Source organism: Saccoglossus kowalevskii, chromosome 10 (assembly GCF_978046115.1).
Source record: "Saccoglossus kowalevskii chromosome 10, keSacKowa6.1, whole genome shotgun sequence".
In the NCBI taxonomy this organism is placed as follows: Eukaryota; Metazoa; Hemichordata; class Enteropneusta; family Harrimaniidae; genus Saccoglossus; species Saccoglossus kowalevskii.
Window position 1 is genome coordinate 18746730 of NC_140650.1, and position 14492 is coordinate 18761221.

General features: G+C 36.8%; 1 pseudogene across 1 annotated transcript in view; it reads left to right on the plus strand.

Annotated features, from left to right (window-relative positions):
• LOC100372277 (deoxynucleoside triphosphate triphosphohydrolase SAMHD1-like) overlaps positions 1-14492 on the plus strand; it is a 48015-nt pseudogene that overhangs the window by 7940 nt on the left and 25583 nt on the right. Inside the window, exons 2-3 of the transcript XR_014930710.1 lie at positions 5838-5892; positions 6416-6576. The product of XR_014930710.1 is annotated as a deoxynucleoside triphosphate triphosphohydrolase SAMHD1-like (transcript). The remainder of the gene's footprint in view (positions 1-5837; positions 5893-6415; positions 6577-14492) is intronic.

The following is a 14492-nucleotide window of genomic DNA, read 5'->3' on the forward strand; positions in this document are numbered from 1 at the left end:
TTGCCCTCAAGAGTTTCTATTATGTAATTGCGTGGTACATTTTGACATTTATTCTGGATTGTACCATACTTCCATTCTTCCTTCAATGTACGGAATCTCACATTATGTCCTGGCTGGAATGCATGTTTAGTTGTACTTGCACGCATATCGTAATAATACTTCTGAGTCATCTGGCGTTGTCTGAGCTTTGCATGTGCATTTTCAACGTTTTCTGGTTTGAGCAACTCTTCAGTGACAGGCAGTTTTGATGCTAGTCTACGACTTTGCAGTAGTTGTGCTGGTGATTTATTTACTGTGTCTACTGGTGTGTTTCGAAAGTTGAGTAGAGCAATATATGGATCATGCCCTGTTTCTTCACATTTCTTTATCATCTCTTTCACGGTCTGAACTGTGCGTTCTATTTGACCATTAGCTTGCGCGTAACCTGGACTTGAGATTGTGTGACAAAATCCCCATTGTTTTGCAAAATCTGCATACTCGTGCGATGAGAATTGAGGACCGTTGTCAGTAACAACTTCTTTCGGTATTCCAAAACGTGCAAACATTGACTTTGTTGCAGAGATTACCGATTGACTACATGTATTGGGGAGCAAATACATGTCTGGAAACTTTGAATAATAATCAACAGATAACAAATAATTTCTTCCCTTGTATACGAATAGGTCAGATGCAACTTTGGCCCATGGAATGCTTGGAATGTCATGCGGTATCATTGGTTCAGCTGGTGGCAATTTGCGAGAACTCTGACATGTGGCACAATGCGACACCATATCTTCTATTTGGCTACTCATACCTGGCCAAAATATGATATCACGGGCTAATTGCTTTGATTTGACAATACCTATATGTGGCTCATGTATGCCTTTGAGCATTTCGGCTTTATGACTTTCTGGGATGACAATGCATCCGCCCTTGAGTATCAGACCATCCCTATATGTTAACTCATCTTGATACGTCACAAAGGGTTTTAACTGCGATGCTTGATATGTCACGTTTTTCGTGTCTGGCCATCCATGAAGTATAGCATCCTTCACCAGTTGTAATGCTGGGTCTGCTGCGGTGCGGTTGCATCTCGGAGTTCACCTAGTTTATGTGAACTGAACTGTACAAAGTTTACCTCTATTGTGTCATCAAACAAATCTGCAGTTGAATTGTCTCTAATAAAAGCACGAGACAACGTGTCTGCTAAGAACATCTCTTTCCCTGGACGATGTACGAGGCTAAGATCATAGCACTGAAGTTGCATTCTCATACGTTGCAATCTTGCGAATAGCTTGTGAATAGGCTTTGTCATAATAGCTAATAATGGCTTATGGTTGGTTTCTATCTGAACTTGTTTGCCATAGATGTAGTTGTGAAATTTAGCACAGCCAAAACAAATGGCAAGCAACTCTTTCTCAATGACGGCATACATGCGTTGAGTGTCATCGAGTGCTTTAGATCCAAACGCTATGGGATATCCATTCTGTAGTAAGGCTGCACCGAGACCATATTTGCTAGCGTCTGTCTGAATAGTAACAGGTTTGTTTACATCATAGAACTTGAGGATTGGTGCTTGTGTAACGAGCGTTTTAAGTTTGTCGAACGCATTGATTTGTCGGTCTTGCCAGTGCCATTCAACTTTGTCTTCAAGTAATTCTCGCAATGGCTGCGTTACCGTTGATAGGTTTGGCACAAATTTCTGTAGGTAACTTATCATGGCTACGAATCTGCGTATGTCTTCCTTGCAAGTAGGAGTTGGCATGGTAACAATGGCTTTGATTCTCTCTGGGCTAGGCTTGAGACCTTCTGCTGATAGTATGTGTCCTACATATTCAACTTAGTTGAGACCGATCTTTGTTTTCTGCGGGTTTAGCTTGAGGCCAACTTCACGTGCACGCTTCAAAACATTCTCCAAATTCTGGTCATGATTGCGCTTATCACTGCCGTGAACACAAATATCGTCAACTACCATCTCTACGCCTTCTAGGTCACCAAATATATCTTGCATGACCTGGTTAAATATGTCACCACTTGTGTTGATGCCAAAGGGTAGCCTGGTGAACCTATAACGCCCCCACGGTGTGTTGAAAGTGCAAAGTTTGGAGCTTTGTTCATCGAGAGCGATTTGCCAATACCCTGATCGAGCATCAAGTTTCGAGAACAACTTTGCATTTGGCATTCTTGCGGCTATTTCTTCAATGGTTTTGGTTGGATGATGTGCTCGGCGAATTGCTTTGTTCAGCTTTGTAGGGTCCATGCAGATGCGAATTTGGTTGTTGGCTTTCCTGACTATGGTCATACTGTTCACCCAAGGAGTTGGTTCAGTTTCTGGCACTATCACACCTATCTCTTGCATGCGATCTAGCTCTGCTTTGACTTGATTGCGAATAGCGTAAGGGATACGACGAGGTGGATCTGTACTGGGTTGTATAGACTCGTCTACATGAAGGTGATAGTTGTTTTTGATGCATCCAAGACCAGTGAATACATCTTTATACTCTAACTGAATATGCTCTGTTGTCAGATTACTTGTGACGGCATTTACACAGCGAATTAGATTAAGCCTTTGGCATGTATCACGGCCTAAAATCGGTTCTCGGCTGTCAACCACTTGGAATGTTACATTCTCGCCATTGATGTCAACTGTAGTTTCACCTATCGGGAAAATATGATGACCCGAGTACGAAACAAGCTTGCATTGCCTTGGTCTGAGTGGAGTTTGAATCCGCTCGTAATACTGTAGTGGCAAAATGTCAGCTTCACTGCCAGTGTCTAACTTGAACTTTATGTCTTGGTTACCAACTTTGAATATCTGAGTCCATGGCTTGCATTGGTCAATTTTTCGATATTGACGCTTACTCTTGTGATCTCACCCATAAATAACTGATCACCTGCTATGTCATCATCACTGTCACTTTGATTTGATGTGTCAATGTCATTCACTTTGTGAGAGAACGATTTGCGTTTGTTGAATCTAGAGCGAGATTTGCAAACTGATCTAAAATGCCCTAATTTGTGACAGTATAAACACTCTTTCCCATATGCTGGACAATTGGCTCTATTTGCATGGAAAGGACCACCACAATTTCCACACTTCTTGCTGTCACGAGCGATTGATTTTTCATCATTATCTTGAAATCTGGTTTTGTGGGACGTTGGGCGTGATGTCGTTAGAATCGGCCATTTTGTTTTACTGCGTGTACACTGGCTTCGGGCGTTTTCAACTGCGACGCGCTGATTTCACTCAAACGACAAATATTCACAGCTTTCTCGAGAGTTAGATCTTCAGTCTGGAGCAGTTTCTCACGCACACTCTCATCACGAATACCACAAACGATACAGTCACATAGTAATGAATTTTCCAAGGTGTTGTATTCACAGTCTTTGACTTTCTGACGCAATTCAGTGAAAAATGTATCAAATGTTTCACCTGGGTTCTGTATGGTAGAATTAAATGCGTACCTTATGACAGTAATGTTGCGTTTGCCCTTGCAGTAATTCAGAAATTTGTCGCGGAGAGGTGCTATTTTGTCGATATCTTCATCGGTGAATGACCAAGTAGCGTGTACTTTCTGTGCGGCATATCCGGCGACATGAAGAAATACGTTGCACTGTACCTTCTCGTCTTTTGTCGTGACACCACTAGCAATTGCATAGATGTCGTATGCTCTGAGCCAGTTCTTGTAGTTCTCGTGAATGTTGCCTTCTAGCTGGAGCGGTCCTGGAGCTTTCAATCCCGTGGTCATTGTTGCAACATCCCGGTTCTGACACCATGTAAAATTGACTGGTCGTGACTACTGTGACGCGATGTTGAAGACTGATCCTATTTATTCAAGACTTATCAATGACGTAATATAGATTAACAAATGAGCATCGGTACAAGCATGAATACATACATTACAGGTTATATTATATAGAAAATTATCATACATATATTAGAATAGTCACTATAGACTATATTGTAGAAAAATTGGGCTAAATTTTAAGATGCAATTATAGCAGAATATAACAGATGGCATGCAAGTAATAAATATGAGTACTATAAAATGACTAATTTTCACTGGGTTTAAATTTCACTGATTTACCATTTCAGGCATATTCAGTGGGTTTTAAATTCATGGTTTTATCTTTTAGATAATGTGTTCTATGCTAAATTTTACATATTCACTGGGTTTTAATTTAGCGCATTTTCCAGTCAGTGAAATAAGCAAAATTAAAACCCAGTGAATAGTTAATCCTTGTACAGTATATAAGTTATATAAGTATACATAATTCAGGTCAGGCAACTTGTGCAGGGGACCCAGAATTAAATGGTGCAGCTATGACTTATGAAATAAAATTTGCAGTACATGCTGACCTAATTACCACTGCTGGTCAAGGAGCTCATACAATATATGTATTATATAATCATCGCAGATATTCTCAGTTTAGTCTCATTAACGGATTTAATAATTGCATTTGATTTGTTTATTGCATTAAAACCTTTATAACTAATGAAATTTGTAATATATTACAACCGTGTGATGGACTTTGTCACCACTGTCATACTGACTTTGATCTCTCTAATTTTTCACTCTATGTTGAACCTAACTTTACCATGTGCAATCTATGTCTGTATGTTCAAGCCCAAATTTCCCTTTTTTCATGAATATTGCTGTCCATTGAATTAACACACAGGAAGTTTTTCTGAGCTGTCTTTGATTGTTTTTTATTTCAACATCTGTTGAAGAAATATTTATTTTGTTATTAAAAGCCAATGAGTGTACAACTGTTACATTACTACTATCATAGACCTTTTCCTGGGTCAACGATGTTATCAAAGTGGGCGTATAAACATTCAGCTAATCTTTTCTAAGGTCCATCATTCAGACGACTTGTTTTATTATTGAATTGTCAATATATTATTAAATTATATATGTACAATTGTTGGGAGCTCAAAGAAATGATGCTTGCAAGTGTGAATTTGGCACAGCTGGAATTAATTTTTGCTGAAAAGATTTTTTGGCTGTGCAGTATGGAGTTTATTTTCACTAATTTTTTTCTTCTGGTATCTAATATCATGACATCCTGGTATCTAATATCATGCCTATTTCATTTTTTTCTTCACAGTGCTTTAGTTTCATGAGACAAATGTTTACAGACATTTGTAGGAAATCAGTGTCTTTGGAAGCCACTGGGATCCTGGGGAGTGACTGACTTTTGCTAGAGTCTTAGAGAGTCACAGTGACTTTCACAAAATTCCCAGGTCATCCTCACAAAAGCCATTAAATTATTAAATCTCAAAAATGATTGACATTATTGCTTCATGCACAGTAAGCAGACAAATGACTAGAATTAATACAGTTTCTTTGTTGTGCATGAAACCAAATGTGCAAACAAAGGTCACAGTGATATCAAAACATCACATGGTATTTTGAGCGTATTTCCCTATATTATAAACATTTGATGTTGTCAATTTTGATTCACTAATTAAAGAGTATCTCAAAGATTTTGAAACCATGAAATTGGTTTTTATTCGAGTGTTTTTTGGTTTACCTAGGTTTGAATATGAGATTGCCTCTTTATACTAAGTACTGGGGGTATCTTGATTCTACTTTTTGCCAGTGACAGTAATACGCAGGAAAACTCTCAAAGTGGCTTGACTCGACTCGCAATATGACTTTTGGCGACTCGTAGGAAAACTCGCAAAGTGCCTCAAGAGATACCCATATATTAATGCAATTCCATGTAGTCATGCTATGAGGCATTTTATCATTAATTAAGCTATAAAAAAGAGAAATTGCATTTTATTTAATATACAAGATTTCATAGTATTATTGCTTCTGCATAACAATATGCAATTTTTACATTCCCAGGTTTATAATGGAATTACAGAACAGTTATGTTAATACAAAAAATGAAAGTTGCAAGGTAAAACTAGATTTCATTCCTCCTCCTCACATTGTTGTATTCAAAAAAGTGATACCTTTTATTATATATATTATATTTATTTATTACTGATACTCATCTAACGCAGAAAACAATAGGATTTACTGTTCTATATTAAGCTGTACTAGCATTCATCTGACCTTTCAACTTTCCCCTTATATGGAGCAGTATGTAATAAACTAGATTGGTTGATGTGTTTAACCACCAGACTTCGCACCCAAATTTGTCTGTACGTTTTTTCTTATATTTTTCAATTTTGGGAATTCGCATTTCCTGATATGGTAGAATGAAAATACCCTGTAAATTACTGCAAAATTACGACACGCTGTAACTTATGGCGTTATGGTGACAGATGTAGAATAATATCTATTATTATCTGTAAAATGTGTTTTTATATGTAATAGGGTAATTTTCTTTGCTGTTTTATTCAGTATGAAGCCCTTTCCCAAAAAAATAGCTACTTTCCAACATTTCTACAGTTGATATTTGTACTTATAATTGACAGATTTTCCATGATCCGGTCCATGGTCATATAGAACTTGATCCATTGTTAGTGAAAATAATCGATACACCAGAATTCCAGAGACTTAGAAATCTGAAACAACTTGGTGCTCTCTATCATGTGTTTCCAGGGGCTTCACACAATAGATTTGAACACTGTATAGGGTAAGTAGAATTGAACACTGTATAGGGTAAGTAGAATTGAACACTGTATAGGGTAAGTAGAATTGAACACTGTATAGGGTAAGTAGAATTGAACACTGTATAGGGTAAGTAGAATTGAACACTGTATAGGGTAAGTAGAATTGAACACTGTATAGGGTAAGTAGAATTGAACACTGTATATGGTAAGTAGAATTGAACACTGTATAGGGTAAGTAGAATTGAACACTGTATAGGGTAAGTAGAATTGAACACTGTATAGGGCAAGTAGAATTGAACACTATAGGGTAAGTAGAATTGAACACTATAGGGTAAGTAGAATTGAACACTGTATAGGGCAAGTAGAATTGAACACTATAGGGTAAGTAGATTAGAACACTGTATAGGGTAAGTAGAATTGAACACTGTATAGGGTAAGTAGAATTGAACACTGTATAGGGCAAGTAGAATTGAACACTATAGGGTAAGTAGAATTGAACACTATAGGGTAAGTAGAATTGAACACTGTATAGGGCAAGTAGAATTGAACACTATAGGGTAAGTAGATTAGAACACTGTATAGGGTAAGTAGAATTGAACACTGTATAGGGCAAGTAAAATTGAACACTGTATAGGGTAAGTAGAATTGAACACTGTATAGGGCAAGTAGAATTGAACACTGTATAGGGCAAGTAGAATTGAACACTATAGGGTAAGTAGAATTGAACACTATAGGGTAAGTAGAATTGAACACTGTATAGGGCAAGTAGAATTGAACACTATAGGGTAAGTAGATTAGAACACTGTATAGGGTAAGTAGAATTGAACAATGTATAGGGCAAGTAAAATTGAACACTGTGTAGGGTAAGTAGAATTGAACACTGTATAGGGCAAGTAGAATTGAACACTGTATAGGGTAAGTAGAATTGAACACTGTATAGGGTAAGTTGAATTGAACACTGTATAGGGTAAGTAGAATTGAACACTGTATAGGGCAAGTAGAATTGAACACTGTGTAGGGTAAGTAGAATTGAACACTGTATAGGGCAAGTAGAATTGAACACTGTATAGGGCAAGTAGAATTGAACACTGTATAGGGCAAGTAGAATTGAACACTATAGGGTAAGTAGAATTGAACACTGTATAGGGTAAGTAGAATTGAACACTGTATAGGGCAAGTAGAATTAAACACTATAGGGCAAGTAGATTAGAACACTGTATAGGGTAAGTAGAATTGAACACTGTATAGGGTAAGTAGAATTGAACACTGTATAGGGTAAGTAGAATTGAACACTGTATAGGGTAAGTAGAATTGAACACTGTATAGGGTAAGTAGAATTGAACACTGTACAGCGTAAGTAGAATTGAACACTGTACAGGGCAAGTAGAATTGAACACTGTATAGGGCAAGTAGAATTGAACACTGTATAGGGTAAGTAGAATTGAACACTGTATAGGGCAAGTAGAATTGAACACTGTATAGGGCAAGTAGAATTGAACACTATAGGGTAAGTAGAATTGAACACTGTATAGGGTAAGTAGAATTGAACACTGTATAGGGTAAGTAGAATTGAACACTGTATAGGGTAAGTAGAATTGAACACTGTATAGGGTAAGTAGAATTGAACACTGTATAGGGTAAGTAGAATTGAACACTGTATAGCGTAAGTAGAATTGAACACTGTATAGGGCAAGTAGAATTGAACACTGTATAGGGTAACTAGAATTGAACACTGTATAGGGTAAGTAGAATTGAACACTGTATAGGGCAAGTAGAATTGAACACTGTATAGGGTAAGTAGAATTGAACACTATAGGGCAAGTAGAATTGAACACTATAGGGCAAGTAGAATTGAACACTGTATAGGGTAAGTAGAATTGAACACGGTATAGGGTAAGTAGAATTGAACACTGTATAGGGTAAGTAGAATTGAACACTGTATAGGGTAAGTAGAATTGAACACTGTATAGGGTAAGTAGAATTGAACACTGTATAGGGTAAGTAGAATTGAACACTGTATAGGGTAAGTAGAATTGAACACTGTATAGGGTAAGTAGAATTGAACACTGTATAGGGCAAGTAGAATTGAACACTGTATAAGGTAAGTAGAATTGAACACTGTATAGGGCAAGTAGAATTGAACACTATAGGGCAAGTAGAATTGAACACTGTATAGGGTAAGTAGAATTGAACACTGTATAGGGTAAGTAGAATTGAACACTGTATGGGGTAAGTAGAATTGAACACTGTATAGGGCAAGTAGAATTGAACACTATATAGCGTAAGTAGAATTGAACACTGTATAGGGTAACTAGAATTGAACACTGTATAGCGTAAGTAGAATTGAACACTGTACAGGGCAAGTAGAATTGAACACTGTATAGGGCAAGTAGAATTGAACACTATAGGGTAAGTAGAATTGAACACTGTATGGGGTAAGTAGAATTGAACACTGTATAGGGCAAGTAGAATTAAACACTATAGGGTAAGTAGATTAGAACACTGTATAGGGTAAGTAGAATTGAACACTGTATAGGGTAAGTAGAATTGAACACTGTATAGGGTAAGTAGAATTGAACACTGTATAGGGTAAGTAGAATTGAACACTGTATAAGGTAAGTAGAATTGAACACTGTATAGGGCAAGTAGAATTGAACACTGTATAGGGCAAGTAGAATTGAACACTGTATAGGGTAACTAGAATTGAACACTGTATAGGGTAAGTAGAATTGAACACTGTATAGGGCAAGTAGAATTGAACACTGTATAGGGCAAGTAGAATTGAACACTGTATAGGGCAAGTAGAATTGAACACTATAGGGCAAGTAGAATTGAACACTGTATAGGGTAAGTAGAATTGAACACTGTATAGGGTAAGTAGAATTGAACACTGTATAGGGTAAGTAGAATTGAACACTGTATAGGGCAAGTAGAATTGAACACTGTATAGGGCAAGTAGAATTGAACACTGTATAGGGTAAGTAGAATTGAACACTGTATAGGGTAAGTAGAATTGAACACTGTATAGGGCAAGTAGAATTGAACACTGTATAGGGCAAGTAGAATTGAACACTGTATAGGGCAAGTAGAATTGAACACTGTATAGGGCAAGTAGAATTGAACACTTTATAGGGCAAGTAGAATTGAACACTATATAGGGTAAGTAGAATTGAACACTGTATAGGGCAAGTAGAATTGAACACTATAGGGCAAGTAGAATTGAACACTGTATAGGGTAAGTAGAATTGAACACTGTATAGGGTAAGTAGAATTGAACACTGTATAGGGTAAGTAGAATTGAACACTGTATGGGGTAAGTAGAATTGAACACTGTATAGGGCAAGTAGAATTGAACACTGTATAGCGTAAGTAGAATTGAACACTGTATAGGGTCAGTAGAATTGAACACTGTATAGCGTAAGTAGAATTGAACACTGTACAGGACAAGTAGAATTGAACACTGTATAGGGCAAGTAGAATTGAACACTATAGGGTAAGTAGAATTGAACACTGTATAGGGTAAGTAGAATTGAACACTATAGGGCAAGTAGAATTGAACACTGTATAGGGTAAGTAGAATTGAACACTGTATAGGGTAAGTAGAATTGAACACTGTATAGGGTAAGTAGAATTGAACACTGTATAGGGTAAGTAGAATTGAACACTGTATAGGGCAAGTAGAATTGAACACTGTATAGGGTAAGTAGAATTGAACACTGTATAGGGCAAGTAGAATTGAACACTGTATAGGGTAAGTAGAATTGAACACTGTATAGGGCAAGTAGAATTGAACACTGTATAGGGTAAGTAGAATTGAACACTATAGTGCAAGTAGAATTGAACACTATAGGGCAAGTAGAATTGAACACTGTATAGGGTAAGTAGAATTGAACACTGTATAGGGTAAATAGAATTGAACACTGTAGAGGGTAAGTAGAATTGAACACTGTATAGGGTAAGTAGAATTGAACACTGTATAGGGTAAGTAGAATTGAACACTGTATAGGGCAAGTAGAATTGAACACTATAGGGCAAGTAGAATTGAACACTGTATAGGGTAAGTAGAATTGAACACTGTATAGGGTAAGTAGAATTGAACACTGTATAGGGTAAGTAGAATTGAACACTGTATAGGGTAAGTAGAATTGAACACTATAGGGTAAGTAGAATTGAACACTGTATAGGGCAAGTAGAATTGAACACTGTATAGGGCAAGTAGAATTGAACACTGTATAGGGCAAGTAGAATTGAACACTGTATAGGGCAAGTAGAATTGAACACTATAGGGCAAGTAGAATTGAACACTGTATAGGGTAAGTAGAATTGAACACTGTATAGGGTAAGTAGAATTGAACACTGTATAGGGTAAGTAGAATTGAACACTGTATAGGGCAAGTAGAATTGAACACTGTATAGGGCAAGTAGAATTGAACACTGTATAGGGTAAGTAGAATTGAACACTGTATAGGGTAAGTAGAATTGAACACTGTATAGGGCAAGTAGAATTGAACACTGTATAGGGCAAGTAGAATTGAACACTGTATAGGGCAAGTAGAATTGAACACTGTATAGGGCAAGTAGAATTGAACACTTTATAGGGCAAGTAGAATTGAACACTATATAGGGTAAGTAGAATTGAACACTGTATAGGGCAAGTAGAATTGAACACTATAGGGCAAGTAGAATTGAACACTGTATAGGGTAAGTAGAATTGAACACTGTATAGGGTAAGTAGAATTGAACACTGTATAGGGTAAGTAGAATTGAACACTGTATGGGGTAAGTAGAATTGAACACTGTATAGGGCAAGTAGAATTGAACACTGTATAGCGTAAGTAGAATTGAACACTGTATAGGGTAAGTAGAATTGAACACTGTATAGCGTAAGTAGAATTGAACACTGTACAGGACAAGTAGAATTGAACACTGTATAGGGCAAGTAGAATTGAACACTATAGGGTAAGTAGAATTGAACACTGTATAGGGTAAGTAGAATTGAACACTATAGGGCAAGTAGAATTGAACACTGTATAGGGTAAGTAGAATTGAACACTGTATAGGGTAAGTAGAATTGAACACTGTATAGGGTAAGTAGAATTGAACACTGTATAGGGTAAGTAGAATTGAACACTGTATAGGGCAAGTAGAATTGAACACTGTATAGGGTAAGTAGAATTGAACACTGTATAGGGCAAGTAGAATTGAACACTGTATAGGGCAAGTAGAATTGAACACTGTATAGGGTAAGTAGAATTGAACACTGTATAGGGCAAGTAGAATTGAACACTATAGGGTAAGTAGATTAGAACACTGTATAGGGTAAGTAGAATTGAACACTGTATAGGGCAAGTAAAATTGAACACTGTATAGGGTAAGTAGAATTGAACACTGTATAGGGCAAGTAGAATTGAACACTGTATAGGGCAAGTAGAATTGAACACTATAGGGTAAGTAGAATTGAACACTATAGGGTAAGTAGAATTGAACACTGTATAGGGCAAGTAGAATTGAACACTATAGGGTAAGTAGATTAGAACACTGTATAGGGTAAGTAGAATTGAACAATGTATAGGGCAAGTAAAATTGAACACTGTGTAGGGTAAGTAGAATTGAACACTGTATAGGGCAAGTAGAATTGAACACTGTATAGGGTAAGTAGAATTGAACACTGTATAGGGTAAGTTGAATTGAACACTGTATAGGGTAAGTAGAATTGAACACTGTATAGGGCAAGTAGAATTGAACACTGTAGGGTAAGTAGAATTGAACACTGTATAGGGCAAGTAGAATTGAACACTGTATAGGGCAAGTAGAATTGAACACTGTATAGGGCAAGTAGAATTGAACACTATAGGGTAAGTAGAATTGAACACTGTATAGGGTAAGTAGAATTGAACACTGTATAGGGCAAGTAGAATTAAACACTATAGGGCAAGTAGATTAGAACACTGTATAGGGTAAGTAGAATTGAACACTGTATAGGGTAAGTAGAATTGAACACTGTATAGGGTAAGTAGAATTGAACACTGTATAGGGTAAGTAGAATTGAACACTGTATAGGGTAAGTAGAATTGAACACTGTACAGCGTAAGTAGAATTGAACACTGTACAGGGCAAGTAGAATTGAACACTGTATAGGGCAAGTAGAATTGAACACTGTATAGGGTAAGTAGAATTGAACACTGTATAGGGCAAGTAGAATTGAACACTGTATAGGGCAAGTAGAATTGAACACTATAGGGTAAGTAGAATTGAACACTGTATAGGGTAAGTAGAATTGAACACTGTATAGGGTAAGTAGAATTGAACACTGTATAGGGTAAGTAGAATTGAACACTGTATAGGGTAAGTAGAATTGAACACTGTATAGGGTAAGTAGAATTGAACACTGTATAGCGTAAGTAGAATTGAACACTGTATAGGGCAAGTAGAATTGAACACTGTATAGGGTAACTAGAATTGAACACTGTATAGGGTAAGTAGAATTGAACACTGTATAGGGCAAGTAGAATTGAACACTGTATAGGGTAAGTAGAATTGAACACTATAGGGCAAGTAGAATTGAACACTATAGGGCAAGTAGAATTGAACACTGTATAGGGTAAGTAGAATTGAACACGGTATAGGGTAAGTAGAATTGAACACTGTATAGGGTAAGTAGAATTGAACACTGTATAGGGTAAGTAGAATTGAACACTGTATAGGGTAAGTAGAATTGAACACTGTATAGGGTAAGTAGAATTGAACACTGTATAGGGTAAGTAGAATTGAACACTGTATAGGGTAAGTAGAATTGAACACTGTATAGGGCAAGTAGAATTGAACACTGTATAAGGTAAGTAGAATTGAACACTGTATAGGGCAAGTAGAATTGAACACTATAGGGCAAGTAGAATTGAACACTGTATAGGGTAAGTAGAATTGAACACTGTATAGGGTAAGTAGAATTGAACACTGTATAGGGTAAGTAGAATTGAACACTGTATGGGGTAAGTAGAATTGAACACTGTATAGGGCAAGTAGAATTGAACACTATATAGCGTAAGTAGAATTGAACACTGTATAGGGTAACTAGAATTGAACACTGTATAGCGTAAGTAGAATTGAACACTGTACAGGGCAAGTAGAATTGAACACTGTATAGGGCAAGTAGAATTGAACACTGTATAGGGCAAGTAGAATTGAACACTATAGGGTAAGTAGAATTGAACACTGTATGGGGTAAGTAGAATTGAACACTGTATAGGGCAAGTAGAATTAAACACTATAGGGTAAGTAGATTAGAACACTGTATAGGGTAAGTAGAATTGAACACTGTATAGGGTAAGTAGAATTGAACACTGTATAGGGTAAGTAGAATTGAACACTGTATAGGGTAAGTAGAATTGAACACTGTATAAGGTAAGTAGAATTGAACACTGTATAGGGCAAGTAGAATTGAACACTGTATAGGGCAAGTAGAATTGAACACTGTATAGGGTAACTAGAATTGAACACTGTATAGGGTAAGTAGAATTGAACACTGTATAGGGCAAGTAGAATTGAACACTGTATAGGGCAAGTAGAATTGAACACTGTATAGGGCAAGTAGAATTGAACACTATAGGGCAAGTAGAATTGAACACTGTATAGGGTAAGTAGAATTGAACACTGTATAGGGTAAGTAGAATTGAACACTGTATAGGGTAAGTAGAATTGAACACTGTATAGGGCAAGTAGAATTGAACACTGTATAGGGCAAGTAGAATTGAACACTGTATAGGGTAAGTAGAATTGAACACTGTATAGGGTAAGTAGAATTGAACACTGTATAGGGTAAGTAGAATTGAACACTGTATAGGGTAAGTAGAATTGAACACTGTATAGGGCAAGTAGAATTGAACACTGTATAGGGCAAGTAGAATTGAACACTGTATAAGGTAAGTAGAATTGAACACTG